The sequence below is a fragment of the Homalodisca vitripennis genome, chromosome 1 (genome assembly GCF_021130785.1).
Source record: "Homalodisca vitripennis isolate AUS2020 chromosome 1, UT_GWSS_2.1, whole genome shotgun sequence".
In the NCBI taxonomy this organism is placed as follows: Eukaryota; Metazoa; Arthropoda; class Insecta; order Hemiptera; family Cicadellidae; genus Homalodisca; species Homalodisca vitripennis.
This window is the reverse complement of record NC_060207.1, coordinates 123,912,025-123,938,934: the sequence shown is the minus strand read 5'-3', so window position 1 is coordinate 123,938,934 and position 26,910 is coordinate 123,912,025. Positions and strand designations below refer to the sequence as shown.

The window sequence follows — 26,910 nt, the reverse complement described above, 5'->3', positions numbered from 1 at the left end:
TCTCCCTAGTCTTATTACATTAAAGACAAGGATTACTGACCAATCTTACGACTATACAAAATTAGGCCGATTGAAAATTGGAGGTTTGTAAGTCTAATAGCACTTTTCTTATTAACATTAACTCTTAAATTAGTAAAAATATAAAAATAACTCAGGGAAAGCTTAATAAAACTTGTTCGTTTTAAAATACTTTTTATTTTGCCAATATTCCAGATTGAGAAGAGAAGTTAAACTTACATTTTTTAAATGGTAATTCCAATAACATGAGAGCATACTAACATTGTAATCTATTAGTTATAAGAGTACTGACTACTGAACCCAAACTCGTTTATTAAAACAAACTGATATAATCTAAAAAACTGCATGTAATTAAAAGTTTCAGAAACCCTATTTAAAATTGATTCAATACTTTTGGTTAGATTTTAATTTAACAATATTTCAAAATGAAATTTAGTGATATACTTATTGATACTTATTGGACAATTTATATGTAGGTCAGTGTATACTTTCGATTAAAAATAACTATTATAAAGATATGTTTCAATAATGAGGTACGCCGGTTCAGAATGTATATCACCGATAATAGGCCAATGTTCTGCAGAATATATACTTTCCTCGTCATGGATTAGGCGTGTTTTTGTGGAACACACCGAAGACGTGAGTTGATCTACCTGCTTTCTGCATTCCGGAGGTCAGCTTCTCTCGACTTGACCTCAACCTCAGGTCTTGACCGAGATGCAATATCACACTCACTGTACGCTAAACATAGCCGATGCTGCAATCACGAATCAATCGATACCTTTCTCGGAGATTTAACTCATTTACGATCTCTGTATATAGCTGCTGGTCTATACGTGTTACCATTCCGTTATTAATATTGCACAATCATTCTGAATTTATCACTTTTTAAAGTTAAAGGTAATGAAGACAGAAAGAAACAACATCGTTAAGAATTAAAATACAAAATTATTGTCTAGTTACTCTCTGACTAGGGAGCACTATTGGACGCATTAGAATGCCTGCAATAGTTCAATAATTATTCCAGACTCTGTGGCACTATTCGGCTTACCGTAGATAGAGGACCGTTATAGCCGATTATGGGTGTCCACTGTCCAGTCCGCTGAACTAGACCGGCACCGGCTCGCGGCTCGGCGGCTAGGACTTGTGAATCACGACCGTGCGCCAGCCCGGTCACCGTCTGACTTTGCCTTATACAGCGATATGGCTGACTCACTCCTCAGCCAAGCACCGGGCCTCCGCGGCCCCGCGACTGTTCACTCTCTCTCTCTCCAGGAGAGATGGTCGACAGAGTTATTACCTTCCAGTTTGGCATCACCCGGGGCGTCTGAGAGACAGCTGCCTCTACATTCAGCGACCTGACTTTTGGGAAATTGTTTTTTGTTCTCACAAGTTTCTATGTTCATAGAATTAGATGTTGTTACATGTGGTGTGTTTTAAACATGTTATAGGAATACAACTAGGGTTTGGATAAATGTAGTAAAATAAATATTACAAGATAACTTAAAACTTCAAAACAAGTTCTTTTACAGTCGGTTGTGTACACTACTGTAGGTATGTACGTGTGAATCATGTAAGAATGGGAGCGACAAAGGGAAGTCACTATGAGGACAATATTAAAACACGGACATTTTATGTACGATACCGTATACAGAGTATGATATGTTCACAGGAGACTGGCATTCTGAATCTGAGATCCTTTGATTCAGTAAGTAACAAAGAAACATCCAAACATTTTGTAAAATAATCAGTATGACAAATGAAACTAACAACGAGGGTTCGAAGGTATTGTAAACTTCCCTCTTGGAAGACACCTTTCATGCAGGTGTATTACTGAACAAGACTATATTTAAGGTTTAATTTATGGCAGTTCCACTGAACATCGAGGTCTTCCAAGAATCGCCGCTACTACACAAAGCCCCTCCTAGATCCCTCGTGCGCTTGGGCGGTTCAGCAACAAACTGAGGATGCCTGTTTTTATACCGGTAGTGTAAAAGAAAATAATGTTTTGCTGTCCGGTATTGGGGACCTTACATGGTAAACTAGTAGTTCCGAACTCATTATAAATTGCGCTGAAAATATACCATTTGTCTTGGTGTCATATAACGGTAGTAGAATTATCCTTCCTCTAGGTTTATCATAATGCCGGGGATTCGAAAACAAAAAAGAGTTGCCTGCGGTAAAAATTATAAATGTCGTCTGTGTTTAGATCTCTGATAGTACAAATAGAGCGTTCACCCAATAAAAATATTAACGAAATGTCAGTGTACATGCTACTCAAAATATATTAAATAAATGTTATTATGCGTGTATGATAATATATCAAAGTAGTTATGATCGTAAGGCATTTTTTAAATGAACGTGCTTCGTTTGTTCCCACATAAAAAAGATGTATAGTATAATCGTTAAGGTACCAATCATTACGCCCTTCTGAACGATTTGTATTTTCCTGTTAGACAATTCGTATGACGATTGTCGTATGAGGACGCGTAAGAAACAACAGACACACGAGAACATGAACCAACTTTAATTCATTATAAAAACTAAACTGGCAGTTAGTTTGCTCTTCAGGGCATGTTAATACGAGTGACACATGTGTTGCTGCACAACTACGAATAATCAGTCCCGAATTAACAAAAACAGAGACTCCATACCAGTCGGCAGTGCCAGCGACTAGGAGGTCACGCACTATCAGCTGGGTAAGTTCAGTGTGACCCTGTTATCAGTCGCCGTGACGTCATGTGAATGACGGCCGATATTTCTGAATGAAAGGGACGACCTCGACCCAGCGGTGGATTGTCGCTCCCTGTTCCACTGTAAGGCACGTTTTATCCGTAATAGCCATTGTACTCTGGTTCACCTTGGGGAAGGTATCAGGGTGATAATCACAGCCTGTGGTGTAAACTTGTGTAGAACCACTGGGATAATCCAGCTAAGTAATATGTGTAATAATAAGTAGTGTGTCGGTACCATGCCGCAATTTAACTTTATGTTAGAATGTTTATTACAAAAATATCCGTTCAAGAAAAATATGTAAGACGCCTATAGTAACTTTATTATCTATAACTATACGCAATAAGTAGTTATCTTCTACTTATTTTCTTATCTAAAAAATTGTTGTAGATGTTGAATAATAATATAGATATTACATGGTTGTCACGGTCTAGGAATACAGATAACTGTCATACAGTGTTAACATGTAGAATTGATCGATTAATCTTCTATATTATATTTTATAGGTTTTATATTTGAACATCGCAGTGGTGAGGTATGGAATTGTGCATATACTTTAATACTATTATCATTTTTGACAGTTTAGTAGCAACTAAACAAAGCGGTTAATTTTCTTTAAACCCTTTGCGTTAGTTTCTTCAACATGTATACATACATATTTGTAATTGAAACTGATCAAAGTCAATCAAGATGAAATTTTAATTCGACTATTCTCAGCCAATTTTTTAAACTATCAATGAAACTAGTTAAACACCTGATACATATTTTAATTCTTTGCTTTAAATATTTGAGTCAACACAAGTAATTAGAAACATGTCATAATTATTAATTTTTATTGTGTTAATTAATTGTAAAATTCTGATTCATCATAGTCTCATTTTTCAAGTGAATTAACACTACTAATAAGTAACTTGGTAATCGTAATAGTCAAGTTGGCCGGATAAATTATTGTTACCATAAACCGAAATAAGCCTCGTTTAATAAGTCCACTACTTACAGAAATAAAAGAACAAGTATCCAAAACGTAACACAAATGATGAGAGCACAGATCACAACCCACGCGTTCACTGAGAGAACCACGCTGCGACTGACTGTGACGCTGCACCGCCACTACACACTACCCCCTCCACCTGCCCGTGCCGCGAGTCCGGCCGAGGGTGTTTTCTGCCCCGCTGTCACCGCGCAACCGTAAATAATCGCCGACAACATTCCCCGCAAAGGTCAACTCAAATCTGGGCCGCTAGCTTTCAATTTGGCCGATCTTATCTCTCCCCAATCTTGTTCTGTAATTAGATTACTTCTCGACTAGTTCTCCAGATTGTGGGAGCTTTTTGTTGGCCGACCGAACCGACAACACAAACCGGCCACTTTAACGTGTTTGTGAGTAAGCAAAAGGAGTCTTTATCGATGTTGCAAAACATTACGAGTAAGTGATTAGTGTTGCAATAAAGTTAAACAACAAACCTGAAACGAAACTCCGGTGACTAATACTACAACTTGCAAATTCCGTTCGCTTGCCTCATTACATTGATATTTTCATACAAGTATAATATGTAAGATAAAGAGAAAGAACCACGTATTATACTAACAAGTGTGAGAATCAAGTAGGCACTTAAAGTTACTCATCGTAACGACCCGTTTAACTGTGTTATTATCGCTTCGAAAACAAAACACTTGAAGTAATATGTATATCAAAAGCGTCGGGAATATTTATGTACTATATTTGAATATACAAAGTGGTTTTATAGGAACCCAGTACAGTTTGGACAAGGGTGGTGAATTTCTCCAGGAGAACCTGGTAGGTTGTTTTCGGCGGTTTGTGGAACTGCTGAAATCATAAACTGGTAGGCCTCATGGTGTGTTTCCGGGATGCGCAAAAAGCCCTTGAACCTTAAGTGCATGACAGTAGGCCGCCTCAAGGGAGGGGGACCCCAGTACAAGTCTAATATATTGAAATTAGCTAATAAAAGTAACAAAATAAAAGAAACTGTTGGCAAAAGAGAAATAGGTTAGTAAAAGTACAAACTTTTACGATTAGCATGAAAATACTCAGATGAATTGTAACTATACTGAAAAGAGTGACTCAATCGACAAACCAGATACTGAAGCACCCAAGACTTGTACAGATATTAAATAAACACACTTGTCGTAGAGAGGACATAAAATTTTAACTATGCAGGGCCGTGTGATGCAGCCGATACCTATGCGTCCTTCTTCTAGAGAATTATGTCTTCACGTTTATTGGTGAGATTACTACAAGGACATTTTCCCACGGTATATAGCGAACGTTTAATTTAGAGATAGAACGTATATAGAGAAGACATGTAATGTAACTATAGAGAGATGCAGGACGAAGTCTACAACTCAGATACAGAAACACCCAAAACTTGTACAGATACGACACAATTACACATGTTGTAGAGAAGACATGTAATGTAACTATAGAGAGATGCAGGACGAAGTCTACAACCCAGATACTGAAGCACCCAAAACTTGTACAGATATGACACAATTACACATGTTGTAGAGAAGACATGTAATGTAACTATAGAGAGATGCAGGACGAAGTCTACAACCCAGATACTGAAGCACCCAAAACTTGTACAGATACGACACAATTACACATGATGTAGAGAAGACATGTAATGTAACTATAGAGAGATGCAGGACGAAGTCTACAACCCAGATACTGAAGCACCCAAAACTTGTACAGATACGACACAATTACACATGTTGTAGAGAAGACATGTAATGTAACTATAGAGAGATGCAGGACGAAGTCTACAACCCAGATACTGAAGCACCCAAAACTTGTACAGATACGACACAATTACACATGTTGTAGAGAAGACATGTAATGTAACTATAGAGAGATGCAGGACGAAGTCTACAACCCAGATACTGAAGCACCCAAAACTTGTACAGATATGACACAATTACACATGTTGTAGAGAAGACATGTAATGTAACTATAGAGAGATGCAGGACGAAGTCTACAACCCAGATACTGAAGCACCCAAAACTTGTACAGATATGACACAATTACACATGTTGTAGAGAAGACATGTAATGTAACTATAGAGAGATGCAGGACGAAGTCTACAACCCAGATACTGAAACACCCAAAACTTGTACAGATACGACACAATTACACATGATGTAGAGAAGACATGTAATGTAACTATAGAGAGATGCAGGACGAAGTCTACAAACCAGATACTGAAGCACCCAAGACTTGTACAGATATGACACAATTACACATGTTGTAGAGAAGACATGTAATGTAACTATAGAGAGATGCAGGACGAAGTCTACAACCCAGATACTGAAGCACCCAAAACTTGTACAGATATGACACAATTACACATGTTGTAGAGAAGACATGTAATGTAACTATAGAGAGATGCAGGACGAAGTCTACAAACCAGATACTGAAGCACCCAAGACTTGTACAGATATGACACAATTACACATGTTGTAGAGAAGACATGTAATGTAACTATAGAGAGATGCAGGACGAAGTCTACAAACCAGATACTGAAGCACCCAAAACTTGTACAGATACGACACAATTACACATGTTGTAGAGAAGACATGTAATGTAACTATAGAGAGATGCAGGACGAAGTCTACAACCCAGATACTGAAGCACCCAAAACTTGTACAGATACGACACAATTACACATGTTGTAGAGAAGACATGTAATGTAACTATAGAGAGATGCAGGACGAAGTCTACAACCCAGATACTGAAACACCCAAAACTTGTACAGATACGACACAATTACACATGTTGTAGAGAAGACATGTAATGTAACTATAGAGAGATGCAGGACGAAGTCTACAAACCAGATACTGAAGCACCCAAAACTTGTACAGATACGACACAATTACACATGTTGTAGAGAAGACATGTAATGTAACTATAGAGAGATGCAGGACGAAGTCTACAAACCAGATACTGAAGCACCCAAGACTTGTACATATATGACCCAATTACACATGATTGTAGAGAAGACATGTAATGTAACTATAGAGAGATGCAGGACGAAGTCTACAAACCAGATACTGAAGCACCCAAGACTTGTACATATATGACACAATTACACATGTTGTAGAGAAGACATGTAATGTAACTATAGAGAGATGCAGGACGAAGTCTACAACCCAGATACTGAAGCACCCAAAACTTGTACAGATACGACACAATTACACATGTTGTAGAGAAGACATGTAATGTAACTATAGAGAGATGCAGGACGAAGTCTACAACCCAGATACTGAAGCACCCAAAACTTGTACAGATATGACACAATTACACATGTTGTAGAGAAGACATGTAATGTAACTATAGAGAGATGCAGGACGAAGTCTACAACCCAGATACTGAAACACCCAAGACTTGTACAGATATATGACCCAATTACACATGTTGTAGAGAAGACATGTAATGTAACTATAGAGAGATGCAGGACGAAGTCTACAACCCAGATACTGAAACACCCAAAACTTGTACAGATACGTCACAATTACACATGATGTAGAGAAGACATGTAATGTAACTATAGAGAGATGCAGGACGAAGTCTACAACCCAGATACTGAAGCACCCAAAACTTGTACAGATACGACACAATTACACATGTTGTAGAGAAGACATGTAATGTAACTATAGAGAGATGCAGGACGAAGTCTACAACCCAGATACTGAAGCAGACTTGTACAGATAGACACAATTACACATGTTGTAGAGAAGACATGTAATGTAACTATAGAGAGATGCAGGACGAAGTCTACAACCCAGATACTGAAGCACCCAAAACTTGTACAGATATGACACAATTACACATGTTGTAGAGAAGACATGTAATGTAACTATAGAGAGATGCAGGACGAAGTCTACAACCCAGATACTGAAGCACCCAAAACTTGTACAGATATGACACAATTACACATGTTGTAGAGAAGACATGTAATGTAACTATAGAGAGATGCAGGACGAAGTCTACAAACCAGATACTGACATAAAACTTGACACAATTACACATGTTGTAGAGAAGACATGTAATGTAACTATAGAGAGATGCAGGACGAAGTCTACAAACCAGATACTGAAGCACCCAAGACTTGTACAGATATGACACAATTACACATGTTGTAGAGAAGACATGTAATGTAACTATAGAGAGATGCAGGACGAAGTCTACAACCCAGATACTGAAGCACCCAAAACTTGTACAGATACGACACAATTACACATGTTGTAGAGAAGACATGTAATGTAACTATAGAGAGATGCAGGACGAAGTCTACAACCCAGATACTGAAGCACCCAAAACTTGTACAGATATGACACAATTACACATGTTGTAGAGAAGACATGTAATGTAACTATAGAGAGATGCAGGACGAAGTCTACAACCCAGATACTGAAGCACCCAAAACTTGTACAGATATGACACAATTACACATGTTGTAGAGAAGACATGTAATGTAACTATAGAGAGATGCAGGACGAAGTCTACAACCCAGATACTGAAGCACCCAAAACTTGTACAGATACGACACAATTACACATGTTGTAGAGAAGACATGTAATGTAACTATAGAGAGATGCAGGACGAAGTCTACAAACCAGATACTGAAGCACCCAAAACTTGTACAGATATGACACAATTACACATGTTGTAGAGAAGACATGTAATGTAACTATAGAGAGATGCAGGACGAAGTCTACAAACCAGATACTGAAGCACCCAAAACTTGTACAGATATGACACAATTACACATGTTGTAGAGAAGACATGTAATGTAACTATAGAGAGATGCAGGACGAAGTCTACAAACCAGATACTGAAGCACCCAAAACTTGTACAGATATGACACAATTACACATGTTGTAGAGAAGACATGTAATGTAACTATAGAGAGATGCAGGACGAAGTCTACAACCCAGATACTGAAGCACCCAAAACTTGTACAGATATGACACAATTACACATGTTGTAGAGAAGACATGTAATGTAACTATAGAGAGATGCAGGACGAAGTCTACAACCCAGATACTGAAGCACCCAAAACTTGTACAGATATGACACAATTACACATGTTGTAGAGAAGACATGTAATGTAACTATAGAGAGATGCAGGACGAAGTCTACAACCCAGATACTGAAGCACCCAAAACTTGTACAGATATGACACAATTACACATGTTGTAGAGAAGACATGTAATGTAACTATAGAGAGATGCAGGACGAAGTCTACAACCCAGATACTGAAGCACCCAAAACTTGTACAGATACGACACAATTACACATGTTGTAGAGAAGACATGTAATGTAACTATAGAGAGATGCAGGACGAAGTCTACAACCCAGATACTGAAACTTGTACAGATACTTGTACACAATATGACATGTAGAGAAGACATGTAATGTAACTATAGAGAGATGCAGGACGAAGTTTACAACCCAGATACTGAAGCACCCAAAACTTGTACAGATACGACACAATTACACATGATGTAGAGAAGACATGTAATGTAACTATAGAGAGATGCAGGACGAAGTCTACAAACCCAGATACTGAAGCACCCAAGACTTGTACATATATGACACAATTACACATGTTGTAGAGAAGACATGTAATGTAACTATAGAGAGATGCAGGACGAAGTCTACAAACCAGATACTGAAGCACACAAGACTTGTACATATATGACACCATTACACATGTTGTAGAGAAGACATGTAATGTAACTATAGAGAGATGCAGGACGAAGTCTACAAACCCAGATACTGAAGCACCCAAGACTTGTACAGATATGGCACAATTACACATGTTGTAGAGAAGACATGTAATGTAACTATAGAGAGATGCAGGACGAAGTCTACAAACCAGATACTGAAGCACCCAAGACTTGTACAGATATGACACAATTACACATGATGTAGAGAAGACCAATGAAACGTAACTATACAGAGAAGACTGACACAGTCGACAACCAGACACTGAAGCACCCAAGACTTGTACAGATATTAAATAAACACACTTGTCGTAGAGAGGACATAAAATTTTAACTATGCAGGGCCGTGTGATGCAGCCGATACCTATGCGTCCTTCTTCTAGAGAATTATGTCTTCACGTTTATTGGTGAGATTACTACAAGGACATTTTCCCACGGTATATAGCGAACGTTTAATTTGTGAATTTTCTCAGCAGCTTTTCTCGATTTATGTACAGCATTCTTAACAGGTACACAATATAGAATACAGTGATTATTCAAATTGTAAATTGTCTCACAACAGGTTTCTTTTGAGCCATGTATAGCATTCTCAACAGCCATATAATATAGTAAACTATGGCTATTAAATTTGTAACCTATCTGAAAGCAGGTGATGTCATGTTATTTACAATATACTGAAGAGCCTCGTTGTATGTACAGCTATTTGTAAAGTTCTCAAAGTAACTGTCCTCCCAATATTATATCATTCTCAACGGCCGTATTGTACAAGCGATCGTTTAATTTGATATATCGATGTCTCAGTGTAGATGTTATGGTGTCATTTACAGCAATCTCTACGATCATGTATGAATTAAAAAAAGTTAATTATAGCTTATTAGTACAACATGAAAATAGTAAAACCACTTTATATTTTATTCAATTCGAAAATATAACGGTAAATTTGTGTATTTCTCCACTTGCATGTGACGCTTGTTCTGTGACCATTCAAAAGGTATCACAACTTTGACTTTATAGTTTCGTATGCGAGATTAAAAAAAACATGCAAGTTTAGAAATACGTTTATAAAAAGTTATTAAGAATACAAGCGACATTATATGATCAGTGACAAAATTTACTCTTTCAATATATAAGTATTCTGTTTTCGACTGATACGCTAAACTCTCACTGATAATAAAAAACAATTATTACGTTTGCAAACACTTTAACCAACTAACTACAATATGTATTAATATTAGATATTTATCATATACAACAAGTTTTAATATAATCTCATAGGACTTTCTCATTGATTTATAGAAAAAAGAAAGAATACTATGTATTCCTGAGGGTGTGCGTGCTTAATATATTATTGAAGATAGTTATTGTGGAAGGAACACCAGATCAGTCTACAGTTAAATCAGTGCGATGTTACCTCAATTTTCATACTGTACGTTCCAGGTGCGTGGAATAAATGAAATAAAAATGTGTTACTCGTATGCGAAAAGTGTTCTATAATTTATTATACCTCTAATTTTATTCAACCTTTTAGTCTGAACTTATTCACCTATGATATGGAGTCCCTCAGAGATCAATTCTCAGTCCTATTCTTTTTATAATCGTCAATGACATAGGGTCATCATTACTGCAGGGAAGACTTATACAGTACGCTGATGACAACACTCTGTTTCAGGAACAAATAAAACACAATCCTGGAACAACAATCTTTTGTGAACATTGACCATTGTGTCCAATATTTTAATAGCCTCAATCTCACAGTAAACTCTTCAAAATCAAATTTCCTGATTTTCGATCAGGAGGTTCCGATGACGACCCAGCCGTCTTATTAGACGATACCTTGATAAATGAGGTGGATTGTCCCAAATTCCTTGGAATATTCTTAGATCGGGGATTGACTTGGAATGCTCATATTGACCATGTTTGCTCCAAACTGTCCTCGGGCATTTATGTCTTGAGGTCATTAGCCCCATATTGCCCTATTCAGGTTCTGAGGACGGTATATTACGGCTATATTTACCGACACCTTACCTACGGTTTGGTGTTTGGGGTGGGAGGGGGGCAGCGCTAATTGTCAGTTCTTAAGAGTTTTTAAAATGCAAAAGCAAGCAATTCGGATGATTGCGAAGCTGATGTTCAGAGAATCTTGCAAGGAAGCCTCTGAAAACTTTTGACTTTGCCTGGTCTGTACATTTTAGAGTTGTATGTCGAAATGTGCCCTGACAAGGGACCGAGACATACATGGATATGAGACAAGAGGCAGAAACGCCTTCCGAACTGGGTCACACAGGACGGGGGTTTACGAACACTTACCTTCAAAGATAGGGGTTCGTTTTATCAACCAGTTACAAAATTCAATAAAGAATGCCCAAACGCCCAAGGCGTAAAACTCGTTGAGACGCATACGACTGGTTGAGCACTCAATCAGTAGACTGACAACCGGCGCTGAAAGTTTGAATATTGGCAGGAATGAGTGGGGTATGAGAGCATATAATGTATGTTTGAATGGTGCTTAAATGTGGTGCGTTTGTAATAAATTTTAAGCAACTAATTCTGAAGATGCCAAGCTCTTTTTTATGTCAACGGCAATTAAGAAATATGAATTTGAATTTTAACTTTGTGAAAACTAGATTTTGGTCAAATTAAATCATACCTTTGTCATATTGTTTTTTATCTGGTTGGTCCTGAGACCACATGACGACCATAACCCCACTTAAACAGCTGATCAGGTTGTGGAGGAAGGTCATCGTCACTCGAGTCCTCCAGTAGTTACTCCAAGATCAGATAGAGTGCGCGCTAGGCGCATACTAATTATCACGATAACATCGTTCGTGCTCTCCCATCAGATCGCTAAAGTATCTCCACCCGCGGCTGAACTGTAACGGCCCCTTGCTAACCAGGGAGTTACTATTCAGTATGCAAATTTTCTTTCGTAATAAGGTACTTTTATTCACAATTCAATATTAAAACCTAAAAACAAACATAAAAGAAATACAGCTTTAAATGACTATTCGCATGAATTGGTTAATATTAAAATAGGGATAAGTTAAAAAAATTGTCTATACTTCTAACTCAGAATAAAAGTTAACTATTCATCGGAATATCACTGTATCATCCAGTGGCCTCCATAAAAAATTGAATGCCAAAAAAGGAGAACAAATATTTGTAAAACGACTTTGTGTTTGAGTGAAAATGCTTATCAATAGAACAAAAACTATACAATTAAGATATTATTAACTAAAAGTGATAATAAGGATATTTTTGTTTAGTTTTACTAAGTATAAACATTTTGTATCAATTTTCGGAGACAAGACATGATACTGATGGGTCTGCACTAACCAACAGTAGACTGAGCGGGATGGCAGGCAGGTCAGGCCCGCTGGATGTGGTGTCAGTGAAAGGTACACAAGTTATAGCCGCTTGACAGATTGGGGCCGGCTTTGTTTATCGGCCAGAGAGGATAATAACCTAGGCCGAGCAAGTGTCGCGGCCAGCGCAGCGCCGAGAGAGAGTGAGAGTGAGAGGTCCGCTGAATTTGGCGGTCTCAGGTCTCAGTAGTCGGTTTGATAGCAGGTTAACAGCACAGTTCGTTATATAAAACCATTAGAGTTATCAAGGGTTGAGTTACAATGCGAGATCAGTATCAAATGTTCATGTGGCTGTAGACTAAACTTGAAATTAATATTCTAAATCAAAGCACGAAAAAAAATTAGGACAGTACATGTATCCATTTTAGTTAGTACATTCATTAAGTTTTAATTACAAAATTCAAGAACAATTGCATATAAACCATAAGAAGTATTAAAATCAAGAAAACAATTTCAAATTAAAATATTAAAGACAGGTTATACGAGAAATTAGACTATTTTTATATAAATTCTTTTGTGCGTCTGTATGTTAATGAACTCCTCCTAAACGGCTGGACCGATTTTAATAAAATTATTTATGTGTGTTCAGGTGGATTCGAGAATAGTTTAGACTTACAATTCGGTCCAATTTAAATTCTTTATTTAATTAATTTTTTTATTTATAAATTGTTGTTAATTTTATGGACACTAACATAATATATATTTAAGAAAAGCTTACTTCCATTCCTACTGATCAGAACCCCACTATTCATTTTATAATAAATTGCTATTGTATTCGGCCTAAGGATTCTTCCACACTGGCCCAAATAGTTCAATTGTTAATGAAATTGTCGAAGTAATTCAATCAATTATCATGGAATGCTGGAGGGAAACTCGAACCTTATAAAAACTGTTTCACTCTACGGCTTCAGGGTCCCAAAACACTGTTCTTTAAATTTAAATCTAAGATGGATCAAGAGATTGGAATAGCTTTGAGTGACTATCAATTATATCAGGAGTGTTTAGAATGTCATAGAAAGAGAATACGTGAATATAGTGTCCTGTATTTCAACAGGCAATTGCATGCGAAACCGCGGGTTACTGCTAGTCTTTAGATAAATATGTTACTGGTGTAAAAAATGAGATAAAACGTAATGGCATTAACATCCGGCGATTTTTATAAAACTAACAATATGGAGAAAATAATCATTCATAACGGAATCATTCAGAGATGACGACGATTGCTGGTGCTTTCGTGGAATTATTAAGATTATACAAGGAGTACAGTACACATTTGAGATTAATGTAGGGGAGGTGACAGGTCTTTGTCCTCCCTCGAGCTTTTCCACCTCTTTCGTCGGAACCTTCAGGATACCAGGCACCAGGTTTCTTTACAAATTTCTTCAAAGGTTGTTGAGGTTTTAGAAGAACCCATTGTCAAAACTTGTATGATCTATATATTAAATTAACTTTATTTCGTAAGGACTGGGAAACAACAAAAACAACTCCACTTTTTAAACTGAAACGAATTACAAATAAGTATTAGCGGTCCCAGGCACTTTTTAAGATGTACAACAAATAATTACAAATAATGTACTAGCCATATCGTCTGAATTGGATTCATGAAAACGAACTAATTGTGTCTTGATCTGACAAAAGATTTTAGACGAGGATGACAATATAGTTTTATTTCAAACACTTCATTACTATTAAGGTTATAAAAATATAACAATTTTAAAGTCATATGTTGTTAAGAGAAAACAGTTTGCTATATAATAAATATAAATCACCACTTTCCAGATTTCACTTAAAAGGGTTGCACGATTAAGATTGAAGATGGATGCTCACTCATTGCCATTTAATTGCCATGTTGACACAAAGATTACATCAGCAAACAAAGAGGTAAGATTATTGAACAAATCTGGAATTTTAAGAATATTAATACTTTAGTCACACTTTATTGCTCCTTGGTTAGGTCAAAGATAGAGAGTGCAACCAAATTTGTTGTCTTATGTTCCTCTAGAGTTTAGTGATTGTTATATTTTACTTACTTTAGTAAATTAAATTAAGATTTATTTCATTATTTTATTCTTTATTGTTATGTCCTTGATTATGTAAGTTTGATAATCTCAAGTATGCTAGTATTAGTTATATATTTGTATGGTATACAAAATGCTTCTAGGTTATGACCATTTATTATATTATATTGTATACTACGTGATACCACAATAACACAGACTGACTGTCGACAAGATAAGTTGGTATGTAATATGAAAGTAATCTTTGGGCTCAGATTTAGAATAATTACTTATTTAATGCATTGTAATAATAAGTGATAACACTTAACACAGACTGACTGTCGACAAGATAAAAGTTCGCATATGATATATAAATAATCTTCGGGCTCAGAATTATAATCATAACTTGTATACTATATTTTAATACTGGTAACACTAATTGACTTACAGCCGATGTACAGTCATATATATATATATATATATATATATGTGTGTGTGTGTGTGTGTGTGTGTGTGTGTGTGTGTGTGTGTGTGTGTGTGTGTGTGTGTGTGTGTGTGTGTGTGTGTGTAATGTTTTCCCTAAGATCCAAAAGTATCATACATCACTTTTTGATTTCTAACAACATTGTTGTGAAAAATCAGTTATAAGTGTTTTAAAATAACTAAAATTAAACCTCATTAATGCAATAGGATGAGCTGCATAATTAGTATCACGAATGTAATATAATAATAAATAATGAACACAATTCATTATGTGGACCCTAGAACACAAGGAGTCTAAGTGACAGTTTTATAACAAATGAGTTGAGGAATATAGTAATTAAAATACTAATCTTTTAAGCGGTCAAGGGATCTATTTGCATTCCTTTACATGTGTTGATACCTAGCGTGAAGCCCCTACACTAACTAAAAAATATAGTTAATTTCTTGAAGCGCAAGGGATTTAAGTGCCACTTGGATCCCTTTACGGTTTCGTGTTGAGACGACGTGTTATATAAGTCTCATTTGTTCAGCAGATTTATAGGCTTTGACATGATTCATTCAGTTTAATAGTAAATATAATGTTATAGTTGATAGTTTTTTTTACATAATCCTTTATAACGGACCATTAAGAATGGATTCTTCAATGCCTAATCCTCCTGAGGCACAGACAGACATTGGCGACAGTTTTTCTGACTCTGATGATTAGCAAAAAGTTAATACTAAAACCTCGAGTAAAATATACAATTTTATTTAACGTTTCGAAAGCAATTTGATTTAACATAAGCTGATAGCGATAGTAAAGTTAATGTAATAGGCCTGTCAACAAAGTTTAATAACAACCTCTTTTTATTGTCTATGTCTAATCAGAGTTGTGTTAATGTGAGTGCAAATGTGGCAGCCAACATTAAAGCTAGGAAATGGTTCTACATGCAATTTCAGCTCTGCATACGTATGTCGATAAAGGACACCAAGAAAAACTAAATGAATAGTCGTGGTATTAAAAAAAGCTCGTGATCATACAATTTAAATAACATATAAATAGTAAAAAATTATAATATATAACTAAGGATTTTATTATTTTAAATATTTATATAATATTTTGAAAACAATATTGTTTTATTTATAAAATAGTTTTATTAGATTGATACATTTTTACAATCCAAATAAACTTCATTAAGCTACTGCAGTTGTTTTATTTTACTTCCAACTCAGAAGTCAACGGGTCTAAGTGAAATATGTTTTAAACAAAAATATTAATATTATGAGAATAAAAAATTAAAAAAGTTGTAACATATATTGAAAGCTAAAGAACTCAACAATATTAAGAACAATTAAAATCATGTTAATATCTTAATTGTCCTATAAAATTAGTTTTTATAATAGCAAACTTTGACATTCATTTAGTCAAAATGATAAAAATGTCACTTCTAGGGTCACTTCTGTTCTAGGGTCCACATATGTAAAGGTATTTATTACTTACTGCTGGCGCTCTAAGTATGTGCGTGTGTTACCTACTTGTATGTATTCAATTATACTTTAAACAATAGGAAAGTGTACTTTAATACTTCATTCAGTATTGGATCTCTAGTTTTATCAATTAAAGGAGTGTTTCTTACACAGAGGAAGTAAAAACAGAATCGAAAATGGGGGTGGCGGAAAGCGCCTTCAAGTTCACAATGCAAACTTCTAGTTGCTTTCATATTGCCTATCTCACCCCTATTAGTTATAGACCTGAACATTTTGAAATAAAACGGCAATAATAAATACAATTTTAACGAATTTTGGAGATGGAGATGAACAGAATAAAAGCTGTATTATTATGCTATAAGAGCTTTCAACTCCTGTTATGGTATAGTAGCACTCTAGAGACAAATACGTATAAATGAGGTTTTCATTGTTAGAAATTGTTTGTGATATTAACCACGTTATATAAAAAATAAATTAGTATTTATGTCAAGTAACAAAAATTATACAATATTAAAAATATAGAAATAGTTATTATATATAGACCGTAGATGTTTATATAATTCCGCATAACGTGGTCTATTTCATAACTGCTCAAAATGCACTGACAAGTGTCTCCTCTCCAGACACAAGGCTACCATTCACTCACCACCTTCACTAGACAACACACTTGACCTCTACACAACACAACACAACAGTGAGACACTGACCGACAGAGAGGCCAAAGTAAATAGAAACCCATTTCTGGGAAGCTATCACACAAGAGCTTTCTGTACTGCGTGGGGCTCGCTCATTGAACTTCAAAATATTTTCTATCGAGGCGTGTCTCTTTGTTGATGCCAGGGCCATAACGTATGTGAATAATCACCAATTTTGAGACGGCATACTTCCGCGTTTGTAGAATATATGGTTCAATGAACGGTACAAAGAAAACAAAGCAGAAACGCTGTAATTGCGATCACTATTATTTTATTTTGAATTTTATAACGAATCCGATGTCCGAAATGCACTATTTATTAATAGGAGTACGTTATAACACGTTGCAGACCTCGTTGAGGTTGAAATCTATTTCATGTCATTATAAGATGTCCTGAGGACAGACAATCATACAAAAGAGAAATTTTACATCCCCCGCCAGGCAAAAAAGAAATTAAGCCTGTCTCTTGAGTCATAGTTTCAATGAGGTTCAGTCACACTCCATAGTACGAGACATGCACCGTCATAGAATTCAGAAGTTTCATACAAAATGTACAGTCTACAGATATTTCTCCACACATCATGCGGATAATCAGGCTGCATTTTTTACCATGTAACACATTAGAGTTTCATATTATTGTACTAAGTTTGTTTAAACATTTTATTTATCCTGCAATTTTCTCGTTGCCATGGTTACCCATAGGATTAATGTAAAAGTGTTTGATAGCGATCAGCCAAATCCCATGGTCGAACTGTAGCTATAGAAATAAAGCTACAGGCAAGAGTTGTCCATTTCCCCAAAATAGGATGTTGGGGAGGGGGGGCAGCTCAGAATTTTAAAATGGAAAGATTCATTAAGTGACACCAATTGAGTAATCTTATTTTGGGGGAATGGGCAAAGTTGTAACAGTGACTAAAAAGTTCACTTCTATTTCATAGAAAGGTGTCCCGGGTTCCATCCTCCCATCTTTATTCACTAAAAACTAAACAGAGTGTATCCATACTTTTGACACTATGGCCCGCATGTACACGAGTTTCACACAACATTTTCCCAAATCACTGGATATGGAAAAAAGCAAGTATTAAGATCGCCAGATTACTTGACTACTTTGCGTGGGGTACCAATAAAACCACGTCAATAAAATGAAATCCTAGTGCATTAATGACCTTAGGGACATAATAGTAGCGGAAGTTCAAAAAACCTAAAGTTGGTGATGACACGGAAGTCCTGAATTTCAATCAATACTACAGTTTAATAAACCAATCAATACTATAATCCCCAGTAATTATGGTGTTAGCTTTTTAATAAAAAATACATTTTTCAAAATCTGAGCAATTATGGGGGTAAACTCTTTACGATTGCTACTCAAGGAACGATACACAACAAAAATGTCAATCTCTAAAGAAGGTCCAAAGTTAAAATTAGCACCTGCCATTTTAAAGATTATTTCCCCAAAAAGGAATGTAATTCAATTATGTTTAATTTTATCTTTACAGTATATTAAACACAATTTATGACGTACTCGACTATAAACAATATTGAGCACGCACATATATGGCTCATTTTAGCCATTACTTAGTTATGAAGATTGACACATCGTATTCGACATTGAATACGTTACTATTCCAAATTAGCGGATAGTATACACCATAACCATATAATACAATTTTAAATAAAATTTTTTTTTGAATATATAGGCCTTTCCACCAGCATACAAAAAGCGGAGGGACAACTTTTCAAAAGATAGTTGGCATTGGTTGTGACTGTGCCTATCGATCACTGAGAGTGTGTGGGAGCGCGTGTCTGTCTGTCTCCAGTACTAGAACTGCCGCAGTAATTGGTGGCCATAACCGGCCCACTTTCTATAGAAAGCACTCTGATTTAAATGGACTCGGATTGGTGACTAAAAATGCATGATCGAAATTGACTACAAGAGTCTGTTACACTAACGAGGTCGGTATCGAAGATCTGTGGTTTGGGGTCGAGGGAGGAACAGCACCAGTGTTCTGTCTGGGATTCTTTACAAAACTTGACACGGCTCTTGTTCTGTCTACAATACGTATTGACGAACGTGGCTTCTTATAGTGATTCCATTGGTTGATTTAATATAAGAATTTAATTTTTTTTAATTGAGATTAATAGTCTATTTTTTGTTCAGCCTATAAGCCGATTCACATACCATACATACATACATACATACACATAAATATATATACATATATATATATATATATATATATTTATATATATCCATAAATATAATAAAAAAGGAATGATTTTTATGACTATCTATATTATTTACTATACATTGATTCTGAAAAATGTATCTCAAAAGTGAGAGGCATTATTTTGTCTGGTCACAAGAATGAATGTATTGTGCTTTCTGAAATTAATTAGTGTAATACTTTACTCTCGTATTTTTTGTGAGCAATAATAAGGAGAAAACTGTAGGAACTTGGATTTATGGTATCCTTATTTGCTAAAAACATTGAATACACAAAAAGAGCATATTTTTAAGGATATGGCATTTTTTTATTAGTTACCAAGTTTTCAAATAACACACAAGATGAAGTTAGTTTGAGTTTTGTTGATTTTTTAAAAAGTTTGAATAAATTAGTTAGAAATTTTCTGAAATTTAAAATGTTGATTTTTGAGCAAACTAAACAGAAAAGGTCGAAAAAACCATTCTTCTACACCTTAGGAAAGCCTCGCCATACGAAGATGATCAGAAAAGTAGACTGAAATTTTCAAAATAATTAGGAAAATGACTCCAAATGCAATCTGCTCCCGTATACAATGTGAAGACACTATTCCATGTTGGGTACCTGATCTGTGTATAGACTCGGCCACTATCAGACGCTAGTTAAACTCTGTCTGTCATAGCATAGCTCCACCTTGGTATTTTAAAAGTACTTTTATCCTCCAGTTTTAAAGTATAATTAAATTTAAAACTGTAATTTTTGTTTTGTACGTTGAGTTCTATTATGATCACTGTTCTGTAAAATATAGAACATGCGTTCTGAATAATTCTTCTACATTTTGTAGCTGTAGCATAGCCGTTTCTAAGATACAAAAGAAACGTTGAATAATATCATATTTAAAATAAAAATCTATTTTTTATACTGCCAAAGTAAGCCATACATTGAGAAATTAATTACGAATTACGTTTCAGTCCATAAGTTTACTTTAAGGTAATATACTCCACATGATATTGTTTGTCATGATATTATCTCGAATGAGACATTATAAAATCAGAAACTTGAGCGATTAATATCTAGCTATTACTAATTGATCAAGTACATTCAATTAGAATATCAGTGAGACTTGCGATAGATTCTTAATAAATACATATTTAATAAGCAATAGGGTTTAAATGAATAATATTTATAATACTAATATTCAGGCTTTTTTTTAATAATGCACAATTATTATAAATTCAACATCTTCCAACTACCCACCCTGTACCAGACATGGCTTGCTAGAGAAGGGAAAGTGAAAGAATTATGCTAAATATAATATTGTAGTTTAACTTTTCATTCTTACGCCTGGTAATAGCAGGCAGGGATCATGTACGATAATAAACGCATAGGAAATTGACAGTACGTGTGGAAAGTGCTTCAACTTCACCTTACTCCAGATCGACTATCCAGGATTATCAATGTTAACGGAATAGTGTAAATATCCCAGTCTCGTTTTTCCCAGTGTAAGAAAATCCCATGTGTGATTATGTTTTCAGAGATAACTAATTTCCGATATTATAAACTATCGACAACCGAGTATTACCGACGCTAGCAGCAGGAATAGTTTAGGAACGAGTATTAAAGTCCGCCTTTCAACAATGTGATATGATCACATACATGCGATTCTGTTTACAGAGATAATCGATAAGTAATTATCGATAGTATAAAATATCGGAAACCTACACTATCGAACAGTGGAAGTATCCAAGTCGTGCTGGGGGCCTCGCTCCAGCGAGCATCCCGGTCAACCACCTCCACTTCCCTGCGGCTGACCTTTACCTGGCTACATCCTGTCCAGAGCACTAGAAGCTCCTGGAGTCGATCAAGGAATTTCTGGAGGAGAGCAATACTAGGAGTTAATAGTACTACAAACCTTAGTGTAGAAGAGTGATCTTCAAGTTTGCAATAGCTTTCTTTCGGGAATCTGATTAAATGTCATTACATGTTTGTTTTTAGTAGGCCATTGCAAAAAAGTAGTCTACCAATAGATTTGAAAATATTGTATAAGTGCTCAATGAGCTTAATTGAAAAGGGAAAATAATTTAAAGTTGTCAATAATTTTGTAATTTGAATTGAGTAATATTTTTTAGAACGTAGAGTAGATAATAGGCCTACCGTTTTACAATGTTATGAATATTATCATGCTGTATCTAATTATTTTATTTTAAACTTATTCTAAATACTATGTAAATTAGAACAGGATATGCAACAAATACTTTTAATAACACCCTGTCGTTATTTTTCTGAGAAATTTAAACAACCTCCAATTATGTAGAATTTTGCTGAACCCAATTCACTAACTCGTGTCCAAGACAAATAGGCAATTACCCCCAACGAGTGACCCGCCTTGCAAGCCCAGTAGTTTCCCAATCCCCGGCCAGACTTCAGCTAGGACGGTAGCCGGCGGCGGCCCATATTCAATTCTACAGTCAGCATACCTGTATCAGATTGTAGTGTAAGGCAGGGCCAGCCCCGCCAGGGGGCGTGTGGATACTATCCTACAGTAGATCTGTTATTGTAGTTACATTGCCAAGAGTATATCTGGTCATCGAGACAGCTGATCTCTGACCTCTGACGATTTCCTTGTCTGGTAAATGGTATTTACAATTGCAATGGATACAGGGGGACTAAACTAATACAAAATGGAATTCAGATTTTAGTTGCTATGGTTCAGAGGGACTGCAGTATCAAATATCCGAGTGAGTATCCGGAAGTGGACATACTTGTATCTGCGAATACTGGCTGTAGCTCGGTGTGTGACGTGAAAGTAAAACCAACTTTTATGAGTACGAAGCGAGTAGTACGCGGCTAACACCTTCACTTTCACACCCCGCGGTGAGCTTCACACCTCTGGACAGAGCTCATTACCGGGTTGTCTGTTATAATGAGAGTACAGTGGTTAGTTACATCAACACTGTCTCCAGCCACAAGTCAGTGGTGCAAGAACAGATCATAGGCGGTCAAAGCATTACATCAGTGTAAGGATCGGTAAAAGAGACGTTAAGCTACCGTTATTTCATAATATGATGTTGATATATTAAGGAGGTACTGGAGGAAAGCAGCAGGTGATAGCGAGCAGCTGTGAAAAGATGCGGTACAGGTCAGCCAAGATGATGCTAGGACTATTATAAAACACCTATCATGTAACGGTTTTGAGTAGTTGACTAGTTTGAAAATAGCGAATAATAAAACCCTACACCGCCTGATTGCTGGTATTAAAAAATCTTTCATTATAATATTTAAAAACTAAAAAACAATCTTTCAGATTTCATGTAAAAAGTGTTGTATTATAGGTACTAATAAGAGAGCTGTGACAGTTTGAAGATTTTGATCAAAATCAGTTATTGAGCGCAGCGAGTGAACGACGCGACGCTACCAATAGTTAACTTAACCACATTGATTCGTTGGTCTTGTTATTAAACACAACTTTGTACATTTAATATTTGCTGTATCTCTTATAGTTTTGAAAATCCCCTCTGTGTGCATAGAATTTGGAACACACTGTATAACTTCTAACAGAATAGAGTGAACGACGCGACGCTACCAATAGTTAACTTAACCACATTGATTCGTTGGTCTTGTTATTAAACACAACTTTGTACATTTAATATTTGCTGTATCTCTTATAGTTTTGAAAATCCCCTCTGTGTGCATAGAATTTGGAACACACTGTATAACTTCTAACAGAATAGAGTGAACGACGCGACGCTACCAATAGTTAACTTAACCACATTGATTCGTTGGTCTTGTTACTAAACACAACTTTGTACATTTAATATTTGCTGTATCTCTTATAGTTTTGAAAATCCCCTCTGTGTGCATAGAATTTGGAACACACTGTATAACTTCTAACAGAATAGAGTGAACGACGCGACGCTACCAATAGTTAACTTAACCACATTGATTCGTTGGTCTTGTTACTAAACACAACTTTGTACATTTAATATTTGCTGTATCTCTTATAGTTTTGAAAATCCCCTCTGTGTGCATAGAATTTGGAACACACTGTATAACTTCTAACAGAATAGAGTGAACGACGCGACGCTACCAATAGTTAACTTAACCACATTGATTCGTTGGTCTTGTTACTAAACACAACTTTGTACATTTAATATTTGCTGTATCTCTTATAGTTTTGAAAATCCCCTCTGTGTGCATAGAATTTGGAACACACTGCAGAACTTCTAACAGAATAGAGTGAACGACGCGACGCTACCAATAGTTAACTTAACCACATTGATTCGTTGGTCTTGTTATTAAACACAACTTTGTACATTTAATATTTGCTGTATCTCTTATAGTTTTGAAAATCCCCTCTGTGTGCATAGAATTTGGAACACACTGCATAACTTCTAACAGAATACAGTGAATGACGTTTGTTCACTGACGTGAGCTCAGAGCTTACTAGGTGATCATTTATTGTTCAAAATTCGAATAACTTCTGGAGAGAAATGTTACACAAAGCTATCAGTATAGACAAATATAACTCACAACTGGTGATAGTATAACTTACACCAAACAGTGATCACTCTGAACAAGTTTAATGCATAACCGGTCAACGTTAGGCACATTGCGACTAGTCAAAGTATCAACTATATACTGAAGTGAGGTACAATTCTTTTAGAAATATTGTAATTAAGGTTGTTGCTTTTCTTCCTACCCTCATTTCGAAAATTGTGATCATAACTTGTGGTAATTCTCCTCAAAGTAATCAATCTTGCTATATTTTACTAAATAATGAATGCTGTTTTGGTCAGTAAAATTGTATAAAATCAATGGTTTTATGAGACAAATATACTGGAATCTTTTGATAGGAAATCTGAGTTTAACATATTCAATAGCAAGCAGTGTGTGAGATGGGTCGCCCAACACCAGTCACTGTGTTTCGCTCAATCAAATTCCGTGTCATAATTCTGTTCACATAAAGTTTGTTCAGTTTAGTGTGAGATTGCAATGTTCCTGTGAGAGTATGTGCCAGCTGCTAATGGCTAGATCACGTGTGAGACGCGACTTGCGACGTGATAGCGGGCGCCAGTGAACCTAGTGCACTTGAACCTTGCCTCTCACTGCTGATAACGGTGATTATTTTATCTGAACATAGCAAATGATTCAATTATAAAGCAATTATTTTTATACTTTTAGAGAAAAAATACTATAAAAACTTACTGACGTTGAATTCATGTGCTTTATTTTGGTACTGGTTAAAAAAAAGAAAGCTTTTTGTCATAAGATAGGTTTGTTCCGTGTGTAGATTAAAGTTAAAATTATGTATTACATGCGTATATGTGATTAGATTTGACCGTAAAATTGAGTTTACGACAACTTGAAGTGTCTGGATAAGTACAGCTGTCACACTGCATAATTTAGTTAACACCTGCATGCAGGTTTGTTTCAATAACACTTCAAATATTAAGTTAATTGAAAGAATTTATGTAATACTTTTTTTACAATTAACGTTGTTTACTTTTTATGTGACACAAAGATATACAAAAACAAATAGATCGATCATAATATTACTAATTTAAATTTACATCCGACCGTAATAGTTTCATTTTATTAATATTTGAATATCTAAATATTAATAACAATCTAAATTTTAATTACATTGCATTTACTTGCTGGTGAAATAAGTTAGAGTTGCTTCTAAATAGTTAAGTGCCTTGCATGCATGGTCTCATGTTTAGGCATGTTAATAACTACGAATATTATGACTAATATTGTATCTGATTATACTGAAAGTATAACTTGACGATATATTTTCACTTTAAACAACACATTTTCAAACACAATTTCAATCTTTCACGGATATAAAAATTTAACTTTGACATGGGACAAGTAAACTTTGTGAGAAATTTACCTTTAAAACATTAATTTTTATTAGAAGAATTTTACATGAAACCGCGTATAGATGGCTAAATGAAGTACTGGTGGATACTTAACAAGTACTTGACATGAATGTAAGATTGTACCTGTAATGATTTTAGTTCTGTTAGGTGTTCTAGCATAGTAATCGTGTGGTGTGTCGTAGGCGCTTAGTCATATGCATGCAACTAATGAATTACGAGTACCGTACATGAAGTCTGAAAACCACTGAAACTTGAAAATAAAAATATGTTATAGATACTTGTCCAAATCACTATTAATTGCTCTGATACATCTAAAACTGTACCCAGTTTGAAGTTTGGGTGGCCCTTAAACACGTAAACAGACTGTCCATTTACATCAAGAATATCCCGGGTAATGCATGCAAATTGCTCCAGTATCACAAGGACATGAGCTGTCCCAACCTAGGATAATTAACTGTATGATACCGTGCTCGAGGGTGTCAGCCACAATCTACACTGCCGGTAATGGTAGGCAGGTGAGACTAGGGCAAGGTGACTCAGTGTTCGTCATCGTGTTTTGCTCAGATCAAAGCCTGAAAAACTGTCATGTTGGTTATAAGTTTACCCGGTGCTGTAAACCTGGCGTGGGAATCTCTCAATGTGTGCCTGTGCCGATGAGAACCGTTTGCACGCTGCGAATATCCCACGTGGAGCTAACCTCCTGGGAAATTATGTTGCAAAACTGTAAACTTGAGATACATAATACTAAACGCTAACAAAAATAAATACATAGTTTACCTTAAAACCACCAACAATTCTTCTTTTCCTTAACTTTTTTATATTTCTTACAATGCAATGGAATTAAAAAAAAACATGATTTAAGATCGGGGATTCTTTACCACAATTGTTAGATAGATTTGTACAAACTTTAATATTTAGTTATAATTAATGTGTCATTATATTAGAAATCAGTAAGTTCATTAACATTGTTTTAAGATGTTTAGTTTTTCAATAAAATAAAAGTAAATCAATATATAAAAAACTGTATTATCATAATTATTATGGTTTCTTCCTGTTTTTATACATACATATGACATATTAAAATCATCGTTATGATTTGCTTATTAACCATTAAAGACCAGTAAGAATAATAAATGCAATAAATATTTCTATGACAATGCACATACCACTGATAATCTACAAATATGCCTCATTTGTAATAAACAATTACCAAAAACAATCAAAGAGCTGAGTTCACTTTAAAGTTGTGTATTTTCATAAAATTATAAAAATGTGATGAAAAGTTCAATAAATAATCAACTGATTAAAATATAATACAAACAG

At 35.4% G+C, this 26,910-nt stretch overlaps 1 protein-coding gene across 5 annotated transcripts in view; it reads right to left on the bottom strand.

Moving 5' to 3' along the window:
- LOC124370786 (protein TANC2) overlaps nucleotides 1-26,910 on the bottom strand; it is a 243,159-nt gene that overhangs the window by 128,105 nt on the left and 88,144 nt on the right. For 3 of the 5 annotated variants that reach the window (XM_046829087.1, XM_046829102.1, XM_046829108.1), the window contains exon 1: nucleotides 3,749-3,850. The exons of the other annotated variants lie outside the window; for them this stretch is intronic. The gene's annotated coding sequence lies outside the window, so the exon portion shown is untranslated. Of the gene's footprint in view, nucleotides 1-3,748; nucleotides 3,851-26,910 lie in introns of those variants that run through there. 5 annotated transcript variants of the gene reach the window in all.